This window comes from Hyla sarda, chromosome 11 (genome assembly GCF_029499605.1).
Source record: "Hyla sarda isolate aHylSar1 chromosome 11, aHylSar1.hap1, whole genome shotgun sequence".
In the NCBI taxonomy this organism is placed as follows: domain Eukaryota; kingdom Metazoa; phylum Chordata; class Amphibia; order Anura; family Hylidae; genus Hyla; species Hyla sarda.
This window is the reverse complement of record NC_079199.1, coordinates 22,261,644-22,288,488: the sequence shown is the minus strand read 5'-3', so window position 1 is coordinate 22,288,488 and position 26,845 is coordinate 22,261,644. Positions and strand designations below refer to the sequence as shown.

At 44.8% G+C, this 26,845-nt stretch overlaps 1 protein-coding gene across 1 annotated transcript in view; it reads left to right on the top strand.

Moving 5' to 3' along the window:
• The first annotated feature begins 10,761 nt into the window (after window positions 1-10,761).
• The window catches only part of LOC130295678 (B2 bradykinin receptor-like), an 80,941-nt gene continuing 64,857 nt past the window's right edge, over window positions 10,762-26,845 (top strand). The window contains exon 1 of the mRNA XM_056546678.1: window positions 10,762-11,020. The gene's annotated coding sequence lies outside the window, so the exon portion shown is untranslated. The remainder of the gene's footprint in view (window positions 11,021-26,845) is intronic.

Below are 26,845 nucleotides of genomic sequence, written 5' to 3'. Positions count from 1 at the left end.
GTCCCAGCGCATGCGCCCTTCAGCTAATCTAACCTGCGCGCCGCTGTGTGTCATCCAGCAAGCACTCGCTCCCTCCGCCGTATTCCTCCTCAGTGCGCCTGCACAAAGCAGCGCGCAATCAGGTAAGTTCTCGATACTAGGTGCAGAGAGGAAATGCGCTCTCTGCACCTAGCATTGCGCAGGCGCACTGAGGAGGAAGACGGCGGAGGGAGCGAGTGCTTGCTGGATGACACACAGCGGCGTGCAGGTTAGATTAGCTGAAGGGCGCATGCGCTGGGACCTGTGTGTCAATCACAGACATACTGGGTAGGAGTGGGGATGGGCGTGGCGGCAGCAGGGCATCACGTACCTCGCGCCACGCCTATCCGACCGTCAGTGGCTTTGAATGAAAGCATTTTTTGCAGTCATGAACACCTGCAAATATTAGGTAAAAATATTGCTATACCCACCACCTGCACACAGTACAAAGGCTGTGCGCAGGTTATTGCACCAAAATGTCATGACAGTTGCACTTTAAAGTAATCAAGTGACAGAAGTCCCGGGATGCCGCCACCCCAACACGTGTTTCGATCCTGCGACCTTCGTCCGGGGCTATGTAACCCTTTTGAGACCAAGGTTATCACTGTCCAGAGCAAAGTTTTCATCTCTCGGAAAAAATTTTTTTACATTTTATATCTATTGATGTCCTATTATTATTTTGATTGTGTCCTATTATTTTCATTATATCTTTTTTTTATTCTAGGAAATAATCAGTCCTGTACAGAAACAATGGGGGAGATTTTTTTTTTAAGCGAAATGTTCCACAATACTGCCAGAAACTGCACCAAAAAATAAACTGCACGGTATGTGAATACACCTTTAGTAGTTTTGAAAAGTGTCTGAATTTCTTTTTCCCTTTTTTCCCTTTACAAGTTAATGCACTTTGTTTAACCAAATTATCGTATTTTTCACCGTATAAGACGCACTTTTTCTTCCCCAAAACTGGGGGGGAAAAGTTGGTGCATCTTATACGGCGAATACACACCTATTGGGTCGGTCCGTGCGGCCATCAACGGCCGGGACCCGCGGCTAATACAGGACATCACCGACCGCCGCGGTGAAATCGCGGTGTCCCGAACAGCTTACAGGACACCAGGAGGGACCTTATCTGTCTCCTCGGTGTCTGCTCCGGGATCCCCTGCATGGCCGGCGCTCTCCTTCGTAGTCATCACGTCGTCGCGCACGCCGTCCCATCATCCAATAGGAGTGGCGTGCGTAGCGAAGTGATGACGGCGACGGAGAGCGTGGATCCCAGGAAAGAAGACATCTGGAGCGTCGGGGACACCCCGGGGACGCGGCGACAGCGATGGAGCGACATCCAGGGCAGCGGTGACGGGTCCGGAGCGGCGGGGACACGTGAGTGCTACCTCCTATCCAGTGGTCTTCAACCTGCGGACCTCCAGATGTTGCAAAACTACAACTCCCAGCATGCCCGGACAGCCAACGGCTGTCCGGGCATGCTGGGAGTTGTAGTTTTGCAACATCTGGAGGTCCGCAGGTTGAAGATCACTGTTGGGTGCAGAATCTTTTTTTTTCTAGATTTTGCACCTTTAAAATTGGGTGCGTCTTATATGCCGGTGCGTCCTATAGGGCGAAAAATACGGTAATTTAGACCACCACAAATGCTCTCCTGCCTCCCACTCCTAGATGATATGTGGGCTGGGGTTGGCATGTTCTATGTTATCTCTTCTAACCACAGATAATAATGATCTCTATAATACAGGCCATACAGCAGGGATATGCTTAAAAGGAATGCAGGGAGGACACACTTCATGCCCCCCCCCCCCCCCGCATTCCTCCCTGTACTGTAGATGCCTATAAGATTATTACAGTCACTGATTTCCATTATCATATTCCAAGGCTGGGAATGTTTGTGGCAATGATGAGCTCTCACACACAGGGCATACTGGGTAACACTAAAGGGAAAAAAATATTTGATCCCCGGCTGAATTAGTACATTTGCCCAATGGCAAAGAAAGGATCGGTCTATAATTTTGATGGTCCGTTTATTTCAACAGCGAGAGACAGAACAACAACAACAAAAAATCATTTCAAGTTATGAATTGATTTGCTTTTTACTCAAGGAAATAAGTATTTGATCCCCTATCAATCAGTAAGAGTTCTGGTGTCTTATATACAGGTAACGAGCTGAGATTTGAAACATTCTCTTGAAGGGAGTGCTCCTAATCTCAGCTTGTTACCTGCATAAAAGACACCTGTCTGCAGCTCATGTTTGCCAGTGAACATCTGAATCATTTAGATGCTTTAAGATCATTGACAAGATCCACCCGTGTTGTTCTGTACATAGGGGGCACTGTTATAGTAGTTACATTTTTTATACATAGGAGGCAGTATTATATCAGTTATCTTCTTGTACATATGAGCAGTGTTATAGTAGTTATATTCTTGTATATAGGAGCAGTATTATAGTTGTTATATTCTTGTACATATGAGCAGTATTATAGTAGTTATATTCTTGTACATATGAGCTGTATTATAGTAGTTATATTCTTGTATATAGGGCAGTATTATAGTAGTTATATTCTTGTATATAGGAGGCAGTATTATAGTAGTTATATTCTTGTATATAGGAGCAGTATTATAGTAGTTATATTCTTGTATATAGGAGCAGTATTATAGTAGTTATATTCTTGTATATAGGAGGCAGTATTATAGTAGTTATATTCTTGTATATAGGAGGCAGTATTATAGTAGTTATATTCTTGTATATAGGGGCAGTATTATAGTAGTTATATTCTTGTATATAGGGGTAGTATTATAGTAGTTATATTCTTGTATATAGGAGCAGTATTATAGTAGTTATATTCTTGTATATAGGGGGCTGTATTATAGTAGTTATATTCTTGTATATAGGAGCAGTATTATAGTAGTTACATTCTTGTATATAGGAGGCAGTATTATGGTAGTTATATTCTTGTATATAGGAGCAGTATTATAGTAGTTATATTCTTGTATATAGGAGCAGTATTATAGTAGTTATATTCTTGTATATAGGGGCAGTATTATAGTAGTTATATTCTTGTATATAGGGGTAGTATTATAGTAGTTATATTCTTGTATATAGGAGCAGTATTATAGTAGTTATATTCTTGTATATAGGAGCAGTATTATAGTAGTTATATTCTTTTATATAGGAGCAGTATTATAGTAGTTATATTCTTGTACATAGGAAAAGTATAATAGGAGTTATATTCTTGTATATTCTTGTTATATTGCTCAATCTGAGGAAAGGGCAAGAAGACCTCAAAACACGTAATTGTCTTGTTTTTTGTTATTTTAATAAAGCCTGCAACTTAAACTTCATTCCTGCATTCCTTTGGATTAATTTTGGATGAAGCAGCACCTGCATCTTCTGGTCTTCCTTCCTTTTAACACGTGCACTTCCAAACGGGTTGGGGGATAGGCTTGGCAGCTTCTTCTGTGATTTATGGTACCTCTGAAAAGAGGTGATATGTATATTTTCCACATCTTTAAGGTAAGCGGCCACCCTGACTAAACCTTGGGTGTTATATCTGGTGGTGCATCCTGAACCCCCCACCTTACAAGGGTAACGCATGAGGCGTTGCCTAAGGCTGTCATCCTGGCCGTTATGATTTGCTGACGGCCGTTTTGTGTGCTTCGTCATTATGTCCACGATAATGTTAAGGGTTAACCGATATCAGCCGGTGTATGATACGCAAGCTAGTTAGTTGCTGAGTCATAAATGGCCTCGAAAGCGAGGCTTGGAGTAAATGATCAGCGCACATGTCCCATTGATAGCTATGATCCCAGAGTACATACATGACTACGATAGGAGGTACATCACAATAACTGCGCCAGTAGCAGTAGGGCCGGAAATGAGTGGGCGCGCTTAAGCACTATAAAATGGAAGTGCTTACTCTAACTGGTGCACGACCGCCATCAGAGTTGTGCCCACGATACAAACTACCGGAGTACAGTGGTCCGTCAACATACAATGGTAATTCGTTCCAAACGACCCATCGTTTGTCAAATCCATCGTATGTTGAGGGATTCTTGCAATGTAAAAAGTGCATTTAATACTCACCTGTCCCCGCCGCTCCGGACCGCGTCCTCACTGCTACCGATGCTGTCCCAGGGGCTCCCGATGCTGTCCCGCTGCTCCGGCGTCTTCTTCGGGATCCTCGGGCTTCTTCTGCATCTTCCCCGTGGTCCGGGCCTCGCTTTCTGGTGACGTTATTACGTTGCTGCGCTGGCACGGCGTGCGCAGCGACGTAATAACGATGCCGGAAAGCGAGGCCCGGACCACGGGGAAGATGCAGAAGACACCGGAGGATCGCGAAGTGAACCCGGAGCAGCGGGGATAGGTAAGTGAACCTGTCCGGGATGCTTAAACTGCTATCCGACAGCAGCTTAAGCATTTTGCGCTGTCGGATAGAAGTTAATGCGATGGCCCCGACATATAAAAGCATCGTATTTCGATTTGATCATATGTGGGGGCCATCGCATGTCGGGGGGGGGGGGGGGGGGGGTTACTGTATTGGCTACAGTTGAAAAAATGTTGTTCAATATGGATTCCTGACGAATGATAACAGCAGGAAACGCGTCGACTCTGCAACATCAATTACATCTAGGAGGAACTGTCCATAAACACGTGGAGCAAGTCCTGTCAAACAGGTTTCTCAATTAGTTGTACTATAACTTATGCTGTATAACGAAGCAAATGATAATGTGATATTATAAATAACAGTTTCTATACACAACACTATCTGCACTTTGACTATGGGAACACTGGGTGCACTTTAATTTCTGGGGTGACAAATGTTGCCATACATGCTATTTGTACTTTAACCACTGGAAAACTACATGCACTTTAAATACTGGAGTGAATAAAAGTAAAGCGAAGTGAATCCAAGATTAGGGCTTTGTAATTCTCACTCAAAACTGGTGGACAGTATAAAGTGTACTAAAGGTATAATGCAATATATGGACATGTGCGATTAATAACAAGAAATAAAAACATAGAGCAATATATGGAAGTGTGTGAATAATAACAAGAAATCAAAATTGAGGTACAATTGTGGCTATATAAAGTGTATCAGCGTTATTGTGCAGTATACGGACATGTGCAAAACAACAAGAAATATTGTGCAATAATTGGATGAAGTGCAATTGTGGTGAGGGACTGTGCAATATATACAGTGTGAACTGGGACTATATGTACAATGAAGAATATCATCCTTGAATAAATATTTGGAGTGGATGCATGCTCAGAGTTTTTGTCTACTGGGGACATTTTAGGACACATTCAAGATCCCTCCATTCGGATTATGAGATACAGTGACCCCCCCCCCCCCCGACCTACGATGGCCCCGACATACGATCATTTCAACATACCATGGCCTCTCAGAGTCCATCGCATGTTGAAGGCAGCATCAACATACGATGCTTTTGTATGTCGGGGCCATCGCATAAACGGCTATCCGACAGCGCAGACTGCTTCAGCTGCCACCGGATAGCCGTTTACGGTGCCCCGTGTGGTCCGCTGACGATCACTTACCTGTCGTCGGGGCTCCGGTGCGTCCTCTTCGGGATCCCCTGCATCATCGGTGCTCTTCATCGTCGTCATCACGTCACTGCGCACGCTGTCCCGTCATCCAATAGGAGCGGCGTGCGTAGCGATGTGATGGCGGCGACGGAGAGCGAGGATGCCGCGGAAGCAGAGGCCTTGCCGGAGCGTCGGGGACACCCCGGGGACGCGGCGACAGCGATGGAAGTGCGACATCCAGGGCAGCGGTGACGAGTGGTGACGGTCCGGAGCGGCGGGGACACGCGAGTACAACCTCCAATACCAGTGGTCTTCAACCTGCGGACCTCCAGATGTTGCAAAACTACAACTCCCAGCATGCCCGGACAGCCGTTGGCTGTCCGGGAATGCTGGGTGTTGTAGTTTTGCAACATCTGGAGGTCCGCAGATTGTAGACCGTTGTCCTATACTTTACATTGCACGGATCACTCAACATACGATGGTTTCAACAAACGATGGTCCATTTGGAACGGATTTCCATCGTATGTTGAGGGACCACTGTATATACTGTATGAGACTGTATACAGCATTAGTAACTACCAACATGAGCAAGTGACAATAAGAATTGCTGCATGATACAGTCTATGTCTGGACTTTCATCTCCTAAGTCGGATACCATTTATGATGAATAACCAATCTGGGCGAAAATAAGATGGCGGCCAGTTAAGTTTACTAGGTAAGTCCTATTATATGGGCTACTTATTCTTTTTTTCTTTCATTTGTGTTATGGTTTTGGATTTTAAGAGGACCAATAAAAGTTGTGTTTTATATCCTACATATTATCAGTGCACCATACATCCTGGCTAGAGATGAGCGAACTTACAGTAAATTCGATTCGTCACGAACTTCTCGACTCGGCAGTTGATGACTTATCCTGCGTAAATTAGTTCAGCTTTCAGGTGCTCCGGTGGGCTGGAAAAGGTGGATACAGTCCTAGGAAAGAGTCTCCTAGGACTGTATCCACCTTTTCCAGCCCACGGGAGCACCTGAAAGCTGAACTAATTTATGCAGGAAAAGTCATCAACTGCCGAGCCGAGAAGTTCATGACGAATCGAATTTACTGTAAGTTCGCTCATCTCTAATCCTGGCCTTTACCAGGGAACCGGATCCCTTGGAAAGCTGAACTAATTAATGCAGACTAAAGTAATGGACGGCCGAGCCTCGAGGTTCACTACGAACCATTTTACTGTAAGTTCGCTCAACCGCGGTTACTGTGTTCCATCAGGTAGTGATGGATATTTCAGTGTACGGTATTTTATCAGGCGGAGTCAAACACATCACAGCATCTATGGGTAGAACAATCTCCAGAGACATCTGTGATCGCTCACGTAGGAGGAATTTCCTCTGTAATATTTTGCATAGTACATTTTGATTTGCAGGCACGATACCTGCAGTATATAAATATCACCGATACAGTCAGGGTAAAAATAACATGATGCAGAACATTACTTTTCCACTCTTGTATCTGATTCTTTGATCCCGTCACATTTTGAGCCCCCTAGATAATAAATAATGGAGTGCACCGATTCTCTTTAGAATTGTTCTGTTCATTGTATAGTAAATGTTCTGCAATTTGCTAATATACTGTGTGTTTCAATTCTTTGTCATTTTCAAGTCTTCAGTTTGCTAAGACACTGAACAGAGCTTAGACTTCTCATAGCTGAGGTTATCGGGCCCGTCGCCACAGGACAGGCAAACTAAGCAATTGCTTGGGACCCCGAGCTGGCCCAGGGCCCCGAGCAGAGATGGTGCTTGTTCTGCTGGGCCGTCCTCCTGCCCCTATCCCGGTTCAGCAGCTCGCCCTGTCGGGCCAGCAGTGCGAAAGCCTGGAGCGGGACGGGAGGCAGAAACTAAAGCCACTTGGCCTCCGGCCAGTGGAGGATCCAGGGGAGGGGGGGGGGGGGGCAACTGCCGCCCCCCCCCCCCCCCCGGGATTGTTGCCCCTCCGGTCCTATAGCAGCTGTGACGTCACACCATCGCACCGGCGCCCGGTGATCACGAACCCGCGGCTCACAGTGCAAGAAAGGAGCAGCATGTGAGAAAGGTGGGACAGGGGGCATTATATGTGGTGGGCACAGGACAGGGGGTAATATATATGAGGGGCACGTGACAGGGGGGAATTATATGTGAGGGGCACGTGACACGGCCCCCCTGTCATGTGCCCATATAATGCCCCCTTACATGTGCCCCTGACTTATAATGCCCCCTGTCATGTGCCCCTCACATATAATGCCCCCCTGACATGTGCCCCTCACATATAATGCCCCCTGACATGTGCCCCCCACATATAATGCCCCCCTGACGTGTGCCCCTCACTTATAATAACCCCTGGCCTGTGCCCCTCACATATAATGCCCCCTGCCCTGAGGGGGCAGGACAGGGGGCATTATATGTGAGGGGAACATGACAGGGGCATTATATGCGGGGGGGGGGCACAGGACAGGGCATTATTATGTGGGGGGAGCAGGACGGGTTATGATTATTATATGTGGGGTCATTATTACTATATATGAGGGGCACAGAGTGTTTTGCATTTCAGAGACTTTGTAGACTTTGCGTGCGTAAGGTGGGGAGGGGGTGGAGGGGGGGGGGTGCATCCATGTCTATTTTGCTTGGGTCCCACAAATTCCTTCAAATGGCCCTGGAGGTTATGCTATTATTGTAACCGGTCTAGACAATCCCCTGTGAGCTTTTCTTGTAATTCAAAAACTGAATGTGTACAATAATACTGCCATACAACCCCAATACAAACCATTGACGGCTATGCAGTGCTCGCGGAATCTGCACAAAGAATGAACATGTTCTTTCTTTGCACGGAACAATTTCAGCGGTGGAATTGTCCGCCGCCAAAATTCCACGGTGTGAACGGGTCTTGCGGAGACCCATTCACACTAATGTTAAGTTCACACCGCGGAATTCCGCCCGTGGAAGAATTCTGTAGGGAATTCTTTGGGAATTGTTGACTTCTGCAAATGTTCTTACTGTAAACAAATCGAAAAAAGCGACATGCTGCAGAATGGTGGCATCTCAGTTAAAGGATTAACAGTTTATCTGCTTTCGGACAGAATTTGTAATATACTGTTTCCACTGTCCCTGTGAAAGATATTATATTGGCTCCATGGTCAGGTGTTTGATCACTAGGTTCAGAGAGCAGCTTAGGTCTATAGAGATGAGGTCCGCTGTTGTGGTAAAATTGGCAACTTGGTAAAACAAGGGACCTGTGTCACGTCTGCTGATGTCAAGTCAGCTTTTTAGGCTACTACACAGGCGCAAGTACACACCCCTTTCTCCGCTTTGTTTGACAAAACTGACATCACTAGAAGGCAGAAGCAATCGATGGCAGAGCCATTCTGCTTATCGTGCTGTTCCTGAAAGTGCTGCTCTTGCCCCCTAGTGCTAAATGCAATTAAGGGTAGCAAGTGTACCCTACCCCTAAGTGTCCTCCAACTCTGCCCACTACCCTCCCACAGCCCTCCTGCAAATTTTCTGCTCACAACCTTTGTAACACAAAGCAAAACTGCAAAAACTGCTGTTTTCATTCCCTGTCTGCTCCTTTGCCTGTGGCATTGGTCAGCACAAGGCAGCATGGTATAAACACTCCTCATTCTTCCCTAGATGTCTCAATAAAGATATATATGTATAGGTGAATATGGCAGGGATATGGTAATATAAGCTATAGGGGATGGTCAGAGGTGATTACATCACTCAGGGGCAGGGCTTCAGCTCAGAGACAATATCCAGCCAAGCCTCCTGGGACACTAGAGGATGATTTGTTGTATCAGGAGAAAGGGAAGAGCTGGGGAGCTGCTGATACAATACCACATTGACAATGAGAGGACTACACAACTTTCTGTTGGTGTAAATCAAGTCATAACATGCTGAAGCCAGCACAATTTGTGACAACACTAAATCTGTAAATTATGGGATTATATATATATTTATATTGGGAAGGGGTTAATGAAGCCTGGATTATAGATTTAATTCTAGGAAACAGAACATCTAGTTTCTTCACCATCATTTTGTCCATCATTTTCACATTTATTAAAGATGTTGGCCTGTGTTAAGCTGCCTTTCGCAGATCGTTTCCCGGCTTAGGTTGCAATTTAATATATTCTGTATTGCTGTATCTGGAGCGCTCTGGTCCTTGCATTTATCCATTAAAAAGTTTAACTAGATCAGGGAATATCTGCTCTTTTGATATTTTATAAAATTTCCTGGTAGAACCATCCAGGCCCAGTGCCTTATTGGCTTTCAATGTTTTTATTGCACTCTCGAGTGTAATTCTCCTTCTGAATTAATGCCATTTATAGGGATTATTGAGCCTGTAAAAACTGTATGCTTATCCTCCAGATAGCCCATCAATGTGGATCCTTGGAGGATTGACTCCCAGAATCCCCACCAATCAGATGTTTGAAGCAGGTGCGGCATCTTAAAGGGGTACTCCGGTGGAAAACATTTTTTTTAATCAACTGGTGCCAGAAAGTTAAACAGATTTGTAAATTACCTCTATTAAAAAAATCTTAACCCTTACAGTACTTTTTAGCAGCTGTATGCTACAGAGGAAATTCTTTTCTTTTTGAATTTCTTTTTTGTCTTGTCCACAGTGCTCTCTGCTGACACGTGATGCCCGTATCAGTTTTCCAAATCTATTATTTTCTCCTTTGCTTCTTCATTCTTTTTGTATGTTCTTGTCTTCCTGTATGTTCAACAGAGAGCTCTTAATTTCTGATTCTAGGATTTACCTCCTTAATTCTGAATCTTTGATAATAATTTTGGTGACTTTTATATTTTACGTGGAAGGAACTGCCTTTAGGATTTGATAATGACTTTACTTGCTGCTCCAGGGGACTACAATGGGATCCTCTGCAGCTCCAAATTTTGCAAATATAATATAAACAAAGGGGTGATTTATCAAGGCCCTATTCGGCCCTTTACATATATTCAAATTCGTGGTAAACAGCGTTAGCCGCATTTATAATGCGATTTTCACTGGTGTATGGCCACTTCAATTGGGACCAGGCGCAGGCAGCCTAGCCGTACTGACTGACAAGTACGATTCACATTAGCTACATCAACATTAGTCAGCATTTATCAAAGGTGCAGGGATCTAGATAAATGCCAAGCAGCTGTGTCTGTGGGCTGTACAGGCAAAAATAAAAACAGAAGTCACACTTCTGTTACTAAATGGTCCCCAGGTTCAACTATTAATCAAGTGTAGTCCTCCAATTAAGAACATCCACGTATTATGAGCTTGTATAGTTTTCCTGTAACCACTAAGCCTAATGTGCCTCATCTGAGGAAAATGTTCCAGAGTTCGCAAGCAAAGGACTAAGTCAGTAGAATTATTGCTCCTCACTCTCTGCTGCAGGGAGGTCACCATAGGACCCCTTCCAATACTTTCTTCAACCCATAAAGGTAATTAGACTGTACATTAGTTTTTTTTTCATAAGGTCACCCAAATATTTAATGGTTTTTACTTGCACCTGCAGGGGACAGTAATGGGGTCCGCAACAGCTCCAAGTTTTGTATATATATTTATAAATATGATTGAAACAGAATCTGTGTTTCCATCTGTGTATATGAGATTTGAAGCAATGGCTCATATTTGTGGACAATGTTTTCTTAGCATGAGTTAGACAGAGGAGCAATGAGGTAAATTAATTATGCAAATGGTTGTCCTTATCATCGAAAATGTTTGATTTATTTCAGACCAAATTATTTACACCAAAAGTGCTAACCACAATAATTTAAGTTTTTTAGTTACAGTTTTTAGTTATAGTTTCATGTCTCACGTCTATGTTAAAGCTATCGGAGTCAATCGAGAACCTCGAAGCTGTCTGAAAAGGATGAAGGAGCCATCCTAAGATCCTAAAAAACTACTAGTGTGACTTCTAAGAAGGAAATGGATAGTACAGGATTGACAAATATGAAAAAGGATTGGTGTCTGTGAGAACTTATTATACACATACAGGGAAATAAAGCGAGAACTCAAATATGGATTATTGTATTGTTTATGGACGGATTGTGATAGAACACCCAAAATCTGGACCCTGGGAATTATAGGGTTAACAATATCCATCTATGGAAAAGTGGAGTGTCTTGGATTCAGTGATCTTTACAAGGTGGGAACAAGGTATGAAATTGTATTTTAATAGCATAATGTCAGTATCTGGTTTTCGATACAAGGTGGAATTTGTTCAAATATATTTAACTGTTGACAGTTTTTGGATATTGTGTCTAGTCACATATAAAAGTGCAAGTTCATAATGTCACATGTGTTTGTGTTACGTATGCTGCCCAGACACGACTAATGGACAGTACAGCTGTTATGCTGGCACTCTGACCGTGGGAATAGCGACTGCACACCCAGGAGTTAGATGGGGATGTAGATTACATCTTCATATATGGACTTTTCAAGTTCTGTCTTTTTTTATTGACATATTTGTGTTTTGCAACATTAAGGCTTAAAAAGATAGAAAAGGAACATCAAACAGTATTTTGCTATACATATATATGGTACTTGGGCTTCTATATGCAGCAGACCAAGGGTAATGTCGATGGAATTAAGGAAGATGCTGGTGGGAATGCTTAGGGTAGTAGTGCCTTTTCTTGTCACACTTATTACAGTAGAAAGTAAGCTCCCACATTCTATAGGCCAGTGCAATGATAAGGGGGGGGGGCACATCACTTATGGTGGTATCTGTAGTTCTCTGAGTAGTGACCGGGCTGGTTTGGCAGATTCGGCTGCAGAAAATATGCCGTGTTTTTGCACTTTAGGAACATATCTTATACAGTGACCCCTCGACCTACGATGGCCGCGACATACGATAATTTCAACATGTCAACATGCGATGGCCTCTCAGAGGCCATCACATGTTGAAGGCAGCATCAACATACGATGCTTCTTTATGTCGGGTCCATCGCATAAATGGCTATCCGGCAGTGCAGACTGCTTCAGCTGCCACTTGATAGCAGTTTACGGTGCCCCGTGAGCTCCGGTGATGTCTCTTACCTGTCCTCGGGGCTCCGGAGCGTCCTCTTCGGGATCCCCTGCATCGTCGGCGCTCTCCATCGTCGTCATCACGTCGCTGCACACGCCGTCCCGTCATCCAATAGGAGCGGAGTGCGTAACAACGTGATGGCGGCGACGGAGAGCGAGGATGCCGGGGAAGCAGAGGCCTTGCCGGAGCGTCAGGGACACCCCGGGGAAGCGGCGATAGCGATGGACGGCGACATCCCGGGCAGCGGTGACGGTTCGGAGCGGCAGGGACAGGTGAGTACAACTTCCTCTAACAGTGGTATTCAACCTGTGGACCTCCAGATGTTGCAAAACTACAACACCCAGCATGCCCGGACAGCCAACGGCTGTCCGGGCATGCTGGGTGTTGTAGTTTTGCAACATCTGGAGGTCCGCAGGTTGTAGACCACTGTCCTATACTTTACATTGCACGGATCCCTCAACATACGATGGTTTCAACAAACGATGGTCCGTTTGAAACGGATTACCATGGTATGTTGAGGGACCACTGTTATTATAATTTTAGCATTGGCTCCAAAGGCGTAAGGTCTCTCCTTTAGGAGAGCATTATAACAATGTATGGAGACTTAAAGGCCATTAGGGCCCACTGGGAATTCAGGAAAAAAAGGCTATGCAAAGCGTCTTTTTTATGCCACCTTTTCTAAGTAGCTTTTCCTTAAAGGAGTAGTACAGTGAAAAATAACATCCCCTATCCAAAAGATAGGGGATAAGTTATAGATCGCGGGGCGGCACCAGCAGTCGGAACAGGAACCTGAATGGGAAGCAGCCGTTCTGACCCCCGCAGAAAGCCGCAGCTGACACGCCCCTTCCACTTATCTCTATGGGATACGTGAAGGGGGTGTGTCGGCTTCCGCTCCTTGTGGGGGTCAGCATGCCCCCTTCCAGCAGACTGTCAGGGCCCCGTTCAGGAGATCGTGGGCGGTCCCAGCGGTCAGACCCCCGTGATTTGGATAGGGGATAAGTTATCTTTCACTACACTACTCCTTTAAAGTCTTAGTTTGATTTCAAACAGGAGTCTTAAAAACGTACTGGGAATGTCCGCCAAACCAGAGATTTCTCCCATCTGTAGGAGTGAATGCCCCTCATCAGCAGCATGAGAAAATCAGCAGTATTTGTAATGTATACCAATGTATTTGAAATCTGCACTTGCAGATTTGCTGTGGATTTCCGTGCAGTAAAGCTGCAGATGTTTTGCTGTGGGAAAACCTGCAGCGTATCTGCCCAACACGCTGCAGCAAGTTAACTCTCTGTGTGACCTATCTAAAATGGCTTGTGCCTTAGATATGGTAGATCATCAGGCTAATACGACGGAAAGCTACACAAGACAAACAAACAAAACAAAAACATACAAAAAAGTAACCTGAGTGGGAGGGGAGAGTTACACACCAACTCAGATAGGGGGGAGAATAACCTTGGAGGACAGTTCACACAGAAGAGAGCAGGTACAAAGCAGTCTGCAAGGGAAAATCATATAGGCTATTGTGACAACTTGGAGGGGATCAGAAGGAAAGACAGTAAAGAACTACACAGCTTCCACTGGAGCATACAGCAGCTGATAAGTATGGGAAGGGTTAAAGGGTAGCTCCCACCATCCTATTTTTTTTCTTTCTGTCCCTGCCTATTGCCAATCTATCCCTAACACCCTCCCTGCTTTTAATTTTTATTTTTACTATATTAAAAATGCTTTTTGTCTGCCTGGCAGTGTGCTCACTACCAGGCAGACTTCCCCAGCAGGCACCACGTCACTGATGCCTGCTGGGGGGGACTTCCGCCCTTAGTTCATCTACACAGGGTGCCTCCAGCTGTTTCATCACTACAACTCCCAGCTTGCCCCGACATCTATTGGCTGTCAGGGCATGCTGGGAGTTGTGGTATTGAAACAGCTGGAGGCACCCTGTGTAGATAAACTTATTAGTTACATGCGGCGCTAGCCCGTCCCCTCCGTCTCCCTCCCCCCCCGCGCCATACCCCGTTCCCTCCATCACAACCCCCCCCCCCCATTACACTTACTGCAGAGTCCGGCAGCGGGCGTGCAGGGACAGCGGCGGCGACGAGGCGGCAGCGATGTGCGGGAGGAGTGGCCTCCCAGCCAGTGGCCGGGGAGCCAATGCGCTCGCTCCCTGCCTGTCTGATTGAGAGGCAGGGAGCGAGCGCAGGCTGAATGAAAAAGGACTGATGCCTGGCCGCATCGGTCCTTTTTCAGGCGTGACGTCACGCCAGGCTGCAGCCGGCCACTAGGAGGGAGACCCCTAGTGGCCGGTTTTCAAATGTAAACAATTTTAATAAAAAAAAAAAGTATATTAGAGATATGTTGTAGTACATAAGTACTACAACATATCAAAAAATAAAGTTGGTGACAGTGCTCATTTAAGCTTTTTAAACAAGTAATTAAGTAATTTACAAATCTGTATAACTTTCTGGCACCAGTTTATTTTGAAAAATTTTTTCCTTGAGAATACCCCTTTAACTTTAACACAATGAGATATCCTAATGCACCAGAGAATATTATTATTATTACTTCATTTTATAGCACCTTTGGTACCATTAATTCTTTTATGACCCAGCTATTTTTTTTTGGCTCCAATTTTCTTCTCACATTCTAAGACCCATAACATTTTATTTACTCACTGACAAAGTTGTATTAGGGCTTATTTTTTTGTGGGACAAGTTGTTCTTTTCAATGGTGAACTTTATTTTATCACGTAATGTATTACAGAGCCAGAAAAAATATATGTAAAGCAAAATTGAACAAAAAAAAAAAAATGGAATTACGCAATAATTTAGGCAATAATTTTTTGGGATTCACAATGTGGTAAATCTGACATGCTACTTTTATTCCTTGGGTGAATATGATTCCAAATTATACCAAATTTAGATAATGTTTGTTTCATTTTATGGTTAACAAGAAAAAAGAACAATTGAAAAAGAAAATAAAAATCTGTTCATTGCAATGTTCTGTCTCCTATAACTTTTTTTTCCCACCTACAGACCTGGATAATTTTTTTTTTTTTTTTTTTTGCGCCATGAGTTATAGTCTTTATTGGTACCCCATTTGCATATATGGGACTTTTTTTTACATTTCTTACTGGATGTGATGTGACAAAAAAAAAAATGAGCAATTTGGTTTATATTTGGAATTTGGAATATTTTTGCATTTACGCAGTTGATTGTGCAGGATAAGAAATGTGATAATTTAATAGTTTGAACAATTGCGCACATAGCAATACCAAATATGTTTATTTATTTATTTAAAAAATGGGAATAGGGGGTGACTATAATTCTTATTGGGGGGGGGGATTATTTTTTTTAAGAAAAACGAAGTGATCCAGCACTTGGAAAAAAGCAGACTTTATAGTACAAATCCTCTAAAATGGTACAAGACTGTGGCACTTCACATGTCCTGAGATTTCTTAACGCGTTTCGAGCGCATGCGCTCGAAACGCGTTAAGAAATCTCAGGACATGTGAAGTGCCACAGTCTTGTACCATTTTAGAGGATTTGTACAATAAAGTCTGCTTTTTTCCAAGTGCTGGATCACTTCGTTTTTCTTCTGCCATTGGACACACGGAGCCTGGGTGCAGATCCGAGCACAGGAGCAACGTGGGTGAGCTGGACTTTCTATATATTTCTGCGGGGATTTTTTTTTACATATATTTAAATTTTTGTTTACCTTTTTACTACACATTTTTTGCCCTCCCCCCCTCCCCAGGGGCCCATTATAAGCCATCAGTAGATGACTTGCATTGATCAATGTAATGCTATTGCATTACATTGATTTTTGTTATCAGCGCTTGATGGCTGCCCAAGACAGCGATTGCCGATCCTCTGAGCCCCAGGAAGGACTGGTAGGTCAACGTTCTTCCATAGCAACCCATTGGCAGCCTGCGCTTACATTGACGAGGTGCCGATGGGTTCCCTAGACACCAGGGATTACCAGCCTATAATGTTTATCCAATTAAATGAGGGACATCAGAGCGATCTCGGATGTCCGTCATTACCGGCCGATGTCAGCTGCTAATAGCAGCGGGCATCTGCCTCTTATGACGTGGACCTGACTTATGGGGCCGCGCCATATTCCCCTCACCCGACCCATGACATACATGTGTGGTGTCCCGGTGCCATATTGCATGCCGTACCTTCTATGGTGGTCCCCAAAGTCAGAGTTACTACGTTCAGTTAGGGTCCCCCAGGTGGGACAGCCCCTAGTCACCTCCTCCTTCTCTAATTTCATAATGCTATTATGTGTATATTTAATATAGTGTATATTAGTCTACTTACCTTGTTAGCGTCACAGGACCTTTGGTCATGTGACCATGTAAATTCTCTATGGTATTTTGGAGGACCTTTGGAGGTCCTTGGGTCACATGTTTACCCATAACTCTCTGTGCAGAAGATTGACAGTTGTATGGACCAGTGAGCTTAAATCCAGCCCCTGCCCATATAAGGGAGCTGTAGCCAATTATCGCTCTCTTGGGTTGCTGCTCTCATGGATGCCGGACTAGCAGGACGGATCTGCACAACTTTCAATGACAAGCTAGGCCAGAAGCCTGCTGGCCTCAGCATAAAACTGAACCGTGAGTTAAAATCTCAATCCCTGCTAAAGCTAGCGTGATTACTGGACCGAATCTAAACCCCTAAATCCAGTGGATCACCGCAACAATTATCTTCCTAAGCTCAATAGACTCACGAGGTCCCAACCACTTGTCAAGCTCTAATAGACTCTGTTATATGGACTGTTCCTGTTCATTATTGCCTAAAATCTTCCGACAAGTTTCTGCAAAACTCCGGTTGTGGACAATCAATTATTTCCTATCTCCCTATCGCTTTTGGGAAGGGTGGCGGTAGGACAAGCATACAGAGAATAGCCCTCACCCTGGCATCACGAATAGAAAGGGTTAAGCCAGCACCCTTAGTAAACGCACAGCTACACTCCCATATACCCTACTCCCCCAGGCTATCACACATGTATGTCATGAGTCGGGAACAGGTTAACTGCAAAGTAATGTTAACATTAGGAACATTTATCTCGACTTCAGCAGTACAGTAAAAATAGCTTATTGCATCAGGGATCAAGACAACGCTTCCGTCATCTGTATCAGTGCTATCAACAGCTTTCGACATATCCGAGCAACATGTCATGACGACATGTTTTTAGGACAATAACACTTTAAATAAAGAGAAATTAGCAAATTTAACCATATTTCCTTGGAAGTTCCTCAGAGTTCTATAGTCGTGTTTTATTCAGCAACTTATTCAGAAATAATAATAAGTATTAAAAATGGCCTCAGTTTCTCAGAAGATCAATGAACTTTGTTGTCCTGTTACCGCACTATATACATATATCAAACATTTCCCCGTGGTTGTGCATCAATGACAGAACTCACATAACAAGGCTATGGATGTACATAGCCTGGAGAATATCAATCCTCTTTTGATACTATCATTTTTTTTAAACTGAAAACCAACTCTGACTTACTATGATCCAGCTTTACGCACTAAAAGATGGCGCAAGTAGTATTTTTTCTCCCGCTATTCTTCCCGGCGGCCTCGATGGTCGTCACACTACCGTGTTGTGTGAAAGTAGCCTTATACAGTCCCATTGCCAGAGGTGTGTAAAATCCAGTTCCTACCAATGCAGTCGCCTTTACAAACATTTGTGAAACAATGGGTCACTGTCAGTCACTGTCATCTATTGTCAAGTCAACATGGCCTGCACTAAATTGTCCAAAACCACTACAAGTCCCAGAAAGCCCTTAAAGTCTCTGAAGTCACTGGTCACCTCTGTGGGCCTGGCTACACTGTATAGACTGTACCATCTGTCACTCAGTAAAGCTACCATTGTCTGTAACTTGGTGTCAGAGTCATTATTGCCCCCCGTGCCTATCCCAGGATCCAGCCGTATACCTTCCGGTGGAATTGAGGAAAAACCATGCCCTGGCGTCATGATTACAAGGGGTTAATGCACTCTGCCCCTAGGATAATTCCATCTGCCCTGCATCACACTCCATACCACAATGGCAAGGGTGACCATGGCAAACCCATACAACATCAAGCCTAATGCCAGGCAAGGGATGGAGGGATAGAAACACACTGCCACCAAACTCTGGAGTGGTGGAAGTGCAGCATCCCAGTAGTATAAGGTTTTCATGTGGCTGAGTGGTTTTCTCTCACACTGTCACACTGCTACCTCTACATGTTAGTATTTGGATGTGTAATTGCTAACATTCTTCTCTTTACTGCTACCAGTGTATTACACATATAAGGAAGCATGGAACTTTGGTCACATGACCTTCCCTCAAACTGGTTTCTATGCTGAACTGCTGAAAGGTTTTGAGGGAGGAGTCTTTCAAGTTGAACCCTCTCTTCCCAGAGGGCTGTACCCAAGCCTAGTCAGTCAGAGGCTGCTGTCTCCTGTTGGGCCACGTGACGAGAGGAGGTCTAGGCCTAGTTTAGTTTTACTATTGTGATGTCCCAGTACAGGACATGGTCCTGCACTACACTTAAGCCCTGTTAGGTTGAGTCCCTCGGGGACCTGGGGGCTCTCCTTCAGTGTCTCCCCTGCTGTTATTATAGTGTTATTTAATGTAAAAGGATTATAGTCAGTATGTTAATGTATAGTCAGTATAAAGGACCTTTGGAGGATTCCAGTAAATGTCTAAAGGACCTGTGAAATGTCACATGTTATGTTTATGTTATCTCATGTTACCCAGAGGGCACCAGTTTAACACATGACCCGCAGCTTGACCAATGGGCCTTGGCTCAGCCCCCCTCTATATAAGGGGGCGGCCATCACAATTGTCAGGGTCCGGGTTGGCGGAAGGTGAGGACACTGGAAGTGGATCCTCTGAACCAGAGAGGTGATGGCGTGGGCCGTACCAGGGGAACAGAGTCTAAGGGGTTACTGGTATTCACCAGAGCCCGCCGCAAAGCGGGATGGACTTGCTGCGGCAGGTAACCCCCAGGTCGTTCCTCCCAGTAGCGACTCAACCTCTCTGGCGGCTGAGATGGCGCAGTACAAAAGGACAAGGCAAGGCAAGGTCAAACGTAGCAGAAAGGTCAGGGCAGGCGGCAAGGTTCGTAGTCAGGGGCAACAGCAGAGATTCTGGAAACACAGGCAAGGACACACTGGAACGCTTTCACTAGGCACTAGGCAACAAGATCCGGCAGGGACAGGAAGGGGAAGTGATGTTTTATAGGGGAAACAGTGATTAGACTAGATTGGGCCAGGCACCAATTAGTGGTGCACTGGCCCTTTAAATTTCAGAGAGCCGGCATGCGCGCCCTAGAGAGCGGAGCCGTGCGCGCCGGGCAGGGACAGAGGAAGGACGGAGTGGGTAAGAAGGGACATGGGATGCGATCCGTGAACGGGCACGTCCCGTCCCACGGATCGCATCTCCTCCGGTGACAGGGTAGCAGCGCTCTCAACAGCAGCGCCGACCGGAGCGCTGCAAGCAGAGTAACGCCGCGAGCGCTCCGGGGAAGCAGCGGGACCCGGAGCGCTCGGCGTTACAACAATTCTCTCTCTTGTACCATCATCACTTTACTGAGACCAGCAAACACCAGAGTTCTCAGTGCTAGTGTCCAGTACCTGAAAGGCCTCAAATCTACAGTCATACCAGTAAGTCAAGTCTATGTCTGCTGTCACTGCCTACAGTCTAGTCAAGCCTCAAGTCAATTATCTAAAGTCTATTATAAGTATAACTGGTCCCAGCAAGCTGTGGGACCAGTTATACTTATAATGTCCTTCTGTGTTCCTGGCCACTTCTCTGGGATTCTGGCCTAGCTGTGAAGATAATAACACCTATCTGACCTCAGTAAAGCCTCCGTTAAACCATAACCTGGTTTTGGACTCTCCTTTCACTGCCTAGCTATTGGAATAGCGGCGATACTGTTTGAGTGGTTCCGGTACCCAAAAACCACTCTGGCGTCACGAACATTAGGGGTTAATAACACCTTGCCCCTGTGGAGCAAGTAACCAAGCACCAGCTTTGTCAGTGTATCTTCATCCAGTTCCAGTTGCCAAAGTTCACAGTGATCAAAGCACTGAGTGGTGTTTCAGTAGGTTTTACCCACGACTGTCCCCATTCCACTTCGAGGAAGCATTCATCAGCTGTTGCTGCTCAGAGAGGGAGAATCATTTAGACAGAAGAGGGGGTAGCTGAGTAAGGACTCTTCTGCAAACTCTCAACTCTTTGTGGGCTTCCAGCTGTATTTATACCTGCAAGGCTTAGACATCATGATCATTTGTATCTTACACCCTGCTGTAGGGAACCGAAATACCAGCAGCTATGAAAACAAGACTTCTCAAGTATATCTACACCACACTCAATCTGTAGGGCCTTCGTGGTAGAGAATTTATCTACTTGTACTGTAACCCTCACCACTAGTGTTGCTCGCGAATATTCGCAATTCGAATATTATTCGCGAATATCGCATATTCGCGAATTCGCGAATTCCGCGAATTCCGCGCTATATATTCGTAATTACGAATATTCGTTTTTTTTTTTTTTTTTTTTTTTTCTTCACAGTACACATCACAGTGATCACCCCTCTCTGCTTCCAGCTTGTGTGGTGTAAAGAAGGCTCTAATACTACTGTGTGAGACTGGCGTGCGAAAATTCGAATATGCGAAAATTAGCATACGCGAATATTCGTATATGCGAATTTTACCTTATGCTAATTTTGTATATACTAATTTTCACATCCGTAAATTTTCGCATACGCGAATATTCGCATATGCGAAAATAAAACGAGGATATAACGAATATGCGAATATCCGCGAATATATGACGAATATTCGTCCATATATTCGCGAATATTCGCGAATTCGAATATGGCCTATGCCGCTCAACACTACTCACCACTAGACTAGACACCACTAAAGTGCATAGAGCATATTTTGAAATTCTACTGTCAGTATTACTGCTAACAAAGCAACTATGGGCACTCTCATACGAGCATACTCATGAAAACTAATTTTTGCTATTGAACTCCTTATGGTAAATAAAAAATCGGCGGCACATTACCCCCCCCCCCCCCCCCCACGTTAGGTGCGGCACAGTTCACCCCACGTTCGGTGCGGCACAGTTCCCCCCACGTTAGGTGCGGCACAGTTCCCCCCACGTTAGGTGCGGCACAGTTCCCCCCCACGTTAGGTGCGGCAGAGTTCCCCCCACATTAGGTGCAGCAGAGTTCCCCCCACATTAGGTGCAGCAGAGTTCTCCCCACATTAGGCTAGCAGTGTTCCCCCACATTAGGTGCAGTATAGTTCCCCACATTAGGTGCAGTATAGTTCCCCACATTAGGTGCAGTATAGTTCCCCACATTAGGTGCAGTATAGTTCCCCACATTAGGTGCAGTATAGTTCCCCCCCATTAGGCTGTAGTTCCCCTACATTAGGTGCAGTATAGTTCTCCACATTAGGTGCAGTATAGTTCCCCCACATTGGGTGCAGTATAGTTCTCCCCACATTAGGTGCAGTATAGTTCCCCCACATTAGGTGCAGTATAGTTCCCCCACATTAGGTGCAGTATAGTCCCACACATTAGGTGCAGTATAGTTCTCCCCACATTAGGTGCAGTACAGTTCCCCCACATTAGGTGCAGTATAGTCCCCCACATTAGGAGCAATATAGTTCTCCCCACATTAGGTGCAGTATAGTTCTTCCCACATTGGGTGCAGTATAGTTCTCCCCACATTAGATGCAGTATAGATCTCCACATTAGGTGCAGTATAGTCCCACACATTAGGTGCAGTATAGTTCTCCCCACATTAGGTGCAGTACAGTTCCCCCACATTAGGTGCAGTATAGTCCCCCACATTAGGAGCAGTATAGTTCTCCCCACATTAGGTGCAGTATAGTTCTTCCCACATTGGGTGCAGTATAGTTCTCCCCACATTAGATGCAGTATAGATCTCCACATTAGGTGCAGTATAGTTCCCCACATTAGGTGCAGTATAGTTCTCCACATTAGTATAGTCCCCCACATTAGGTGCAGTATAGTTCTCCACATTAGGTGCAGTATAGTTCTCCACATTAGGTTGGCAGTATAGTTTACCCCACATTAGGTGCAGTATAGGTCTCCACATTAGGTTGGCAGTATAGTTTATCCCACATTAGGTGAAGTATAGTTCTACACATTAGGTTGGCAGTATAGTTTACCCCACATTAGATGCAGTATAGTCCCCCCACATTAGGTGTAGTATGTTCCCCCACAGACATACAGCCTCCAGCCATACACTGTATGGCTGGAGGCTGTATGCCTGTTTACTGCCCCACTTCAGTGTTCTGACCACTGCTCCTTTTGTCTGGCCACCAAAGCAGTAGGTCCCGGCACGAGCGGGAGGAGCGGTGGTCGGAGCACTGAAGCTGATGTGCCACTGGTCACTTACCATGCTGGCCAGCGCATGTCCTGTTCGCTGCTCCGCTCCTCCGCGTTGCTTTCCAATGGGAGCACGCACGGGACGGTGCAATTGCCCCATTTCCCCCCCCCGGATCTGCCACTGCATGCATTATATATACACACACACACAACACACTGTATACATTACATACTGTACATGCATGCTTCATACACACACAGATACTGTAAATATTACATACTGTACATGCATGCTTCATACACACACAGATACTGTACACATTACATACTGTACATGCATGCTTCATACACACACAACACACTGTACACATTACATACTGTACATGCATCATAGACACACACATACTGTACACATTACATACTATACATGCATCATACACACACACACTGTACACATTACATACTGTACATGCATCATACACACACACACACACTGTACACATTACATACTGTACATGCATCATACACACACACTGTACACATTACATACTGTTCATGCATCATACACACACACTGTACACATTACCTACTGTACATGCATCATTCACACTGTACACATTACATACTGTACATGCATCATACACACACACTGTACACATTACATACTATACATGCATCATACACACACACACAGTGTACACATTACATACTGTACATGCATCATACACACACACTGTACACATTACATACTGTACATGCATCATACACACACACAGTACACATTACATACTGTACATGCATCACACACACACTGTACACATTACATACTGTACATGCATCACACACACACACTGTACACATTACATACTATACATGCATCATACACACACACACTGTACACATTACATACTGTACATGCATCATACACACACACACACTGTACATACTGTACATGCATCATACACACACATACAGTACTGTGCACATTACATACTGTACATGCATCATACACACACATACTGTACACATTACATACTGTACATGCATCATACACACACATATACTATACACATTACATACTGTACATGCTTCATACACACACAACATACTGTACACATTACATACTATACATGCATCATACACACACACACTGTACACATTACATACTGTACATGCATCATACACACACATACTGTACACATTACATATTGTACATGCATCATACACACACACATACTGTACACATTACATACTGTACATGCATCACACACACATACTGTACACATTACATACTGTACATGCATCATACACACACATACTGTACACATTACATACTGTACATGCTACACACACTGTACACATTACATACTGTACATGCATCATACACACAACATACTGTACACATTACATACTGTACATGCATCATACACACATACTGTACACATTACATACTATACATGCTTCATATACACACAGATAGAATAGATCAGTGTTTCTTAACCAGGATGCCTACAGAGGTTGCAAAACTACAACTCCCAGCATGCCCAGACAGCCTTTGGCTGTCTGGGCATGCTTGGAGTTGTAGTTTTGCAACAACTGGAGGCACCCTGGTTGGGAAACACTGGTATAGATACACACATGGACTTTACATATAGTCATCCACAGTAGTAACACACACACAGGCACAGTACATAGACATACACATATATGTATCCACACACACACACACGCTTATACACAAATACATGCAAGGACACCTACGTTAGTCAGGCCCCATGTTGAACAGCCTCTGCGGTCTCCTTTCCTCACAGCTCCCTCCTCCCCCCTCCCCTCCTCCTGCTCAGACGGCTGAAGGCTGAGAGAAGAGTCCGGGCTGAGGGAAGATACCAAGTGCAGCGGGGGTGGGGGGAGCGTGATTGTGGTGAGGTGAGTAGAACTCCAAAGCTGCAAATTAGTTTATTTTAAAAACATGTCAGACATTCGGGGGCCCTCTTGTTTGACTGGGTGCCTGGGGCCCGGAGCACAAGCTCCAAGAGCAGGATTGTTAATCGCTACAGGACGGGCAAGCACTGGCTGTGCTCGGGGGCCCCAAGCAATTGCTTGGTTTGCCTGTCCTGTAGCGACGGGCCTGCTGAAGACAGGTTGACTTTGACTGACTTGACTGAGACTTACTGTTTGTTTGAGACCATTTGTTGCCTACCAGGCTCTGACTGGGACCTGGGGGATGTGGACTTGTAGACTTGTGGCTACGTGGTGGACTTGAGGCCTCCTCTGGACTCCAGACACACTCTTAGGACTTGACTGCACTGGACCTCAGCAAAGACTAAACTGGAAATCAAGAGAGCGAGCTAGCGCCTCCCAGGGCTTATGTGGGGGAGAGTAGGAGGGGTCCCATAGGTCACCCTAAGGTCACATGGTCACTGATACCTCACTGGGTTACAATCACATGACACTGGTTAATCACATGTCAACATTTCTTAACCCCTTAAGGACACATGACGTACTGGAACGTCATGTGTCCACTCCCGATCTATAACGCGGGGCCACGGCGTGGCCCCGCGTCATAGCGGGTCGGGCCCGGCCTCTAACAACGGCCGGGACCCGTGGCTAATAGCGCGCGGCATTGATCGCTGTGCCGCGCGCTATTAACCCTTTAGACGCGGCGTTCAAAGTTGAACGCCGCGTCTAAAGTGAAACCGAAAGCATCCCGGCTAGCTCAGTGGGCTGTTCGGGATAGCCGCGGTGAAATCGCGGCATCCCGAACAGCTGACAGGACAGCGGGAGGGCCCCTACCTGCCTCCTCGCTGTCCGATCGCCGAATGACTGCTCAGTGCCTGAGATCCAGGCATGAGCAGTCATCCGGCAGAATCGTTGATCACTGGTTTCTTATGAGAAACCAGTGATCAACATAGAAGATCAGTGTGTGCAGTGTTATAGGTCCCTATGGGACCTATAACACTGCAAAAAAAAAGTGAAAAAAAAAAGTGAATAAAGATCATTTAACTCCTCCCCTATTAAAAGTTTGAATCACCCCCCTTTTCCAATAAAAAAAAAACCACAGTGTAAATAAAAATAAAAATAAACATATGTGGTATCACCGCGTGCGGAAATGTCCGAATTATAAAAATATATCATTAATTAAACCGCTCGGTCAATGGCGTGCGCGCAAAAAAATTCCAAAGTCCAAAATAGTGCATTTTTGGTCACTTTTTATATCATTTAAAAATGAATAAAAAGTGATCAATAAGTCCTATCAATGCAAAAATGGTACCGTTAAAAACTTCAGATCACGGCGCAAAAAATGAGCCCTCATACCGCCCCATACACGGAAAAATAAAAAAGTTATAGGGGTCAGAAGATGACAATTTTAAACGTATTAATTTTCCTGCATGTAGTTATGATTTTTTCCAGAAGTACAACAAAATCAAACCTATATAAGTAGGGTATCATTTTAATCGTATGGACCTACAGAATACATATCAGGTGTCATTTTTACCGAAAAATGTACTACGTAGAAACGGAAGCCCCCAAAAGTTACAAAACAGCGGTTTTTTTTTTCAATTTTGTCGCACAATGATTTTTTTTCCCGCTTCACCATAGATTTTTGGGCAAAATGACTGACGTCATTACAAAGTAGAATTGGTGGCGCAAAAAATAAGCCATCATATGGATTTTTAGGTGTAAATTTGAAAGAGTTATGATTTTTTAAAGGCAAGGAGCAAAAAACGAAAATGCAAAAACGGAAAAACCTCCGGTCCTTAAGGGGTTAAAGACATAACACTTTTACATACAATACACAGCATAAAGATAACTATACAAGGGGAACAGGTGCAGGGGGCCCAGGAGACACTGCCTGACAGGACAGCTAGGGTACTGGGG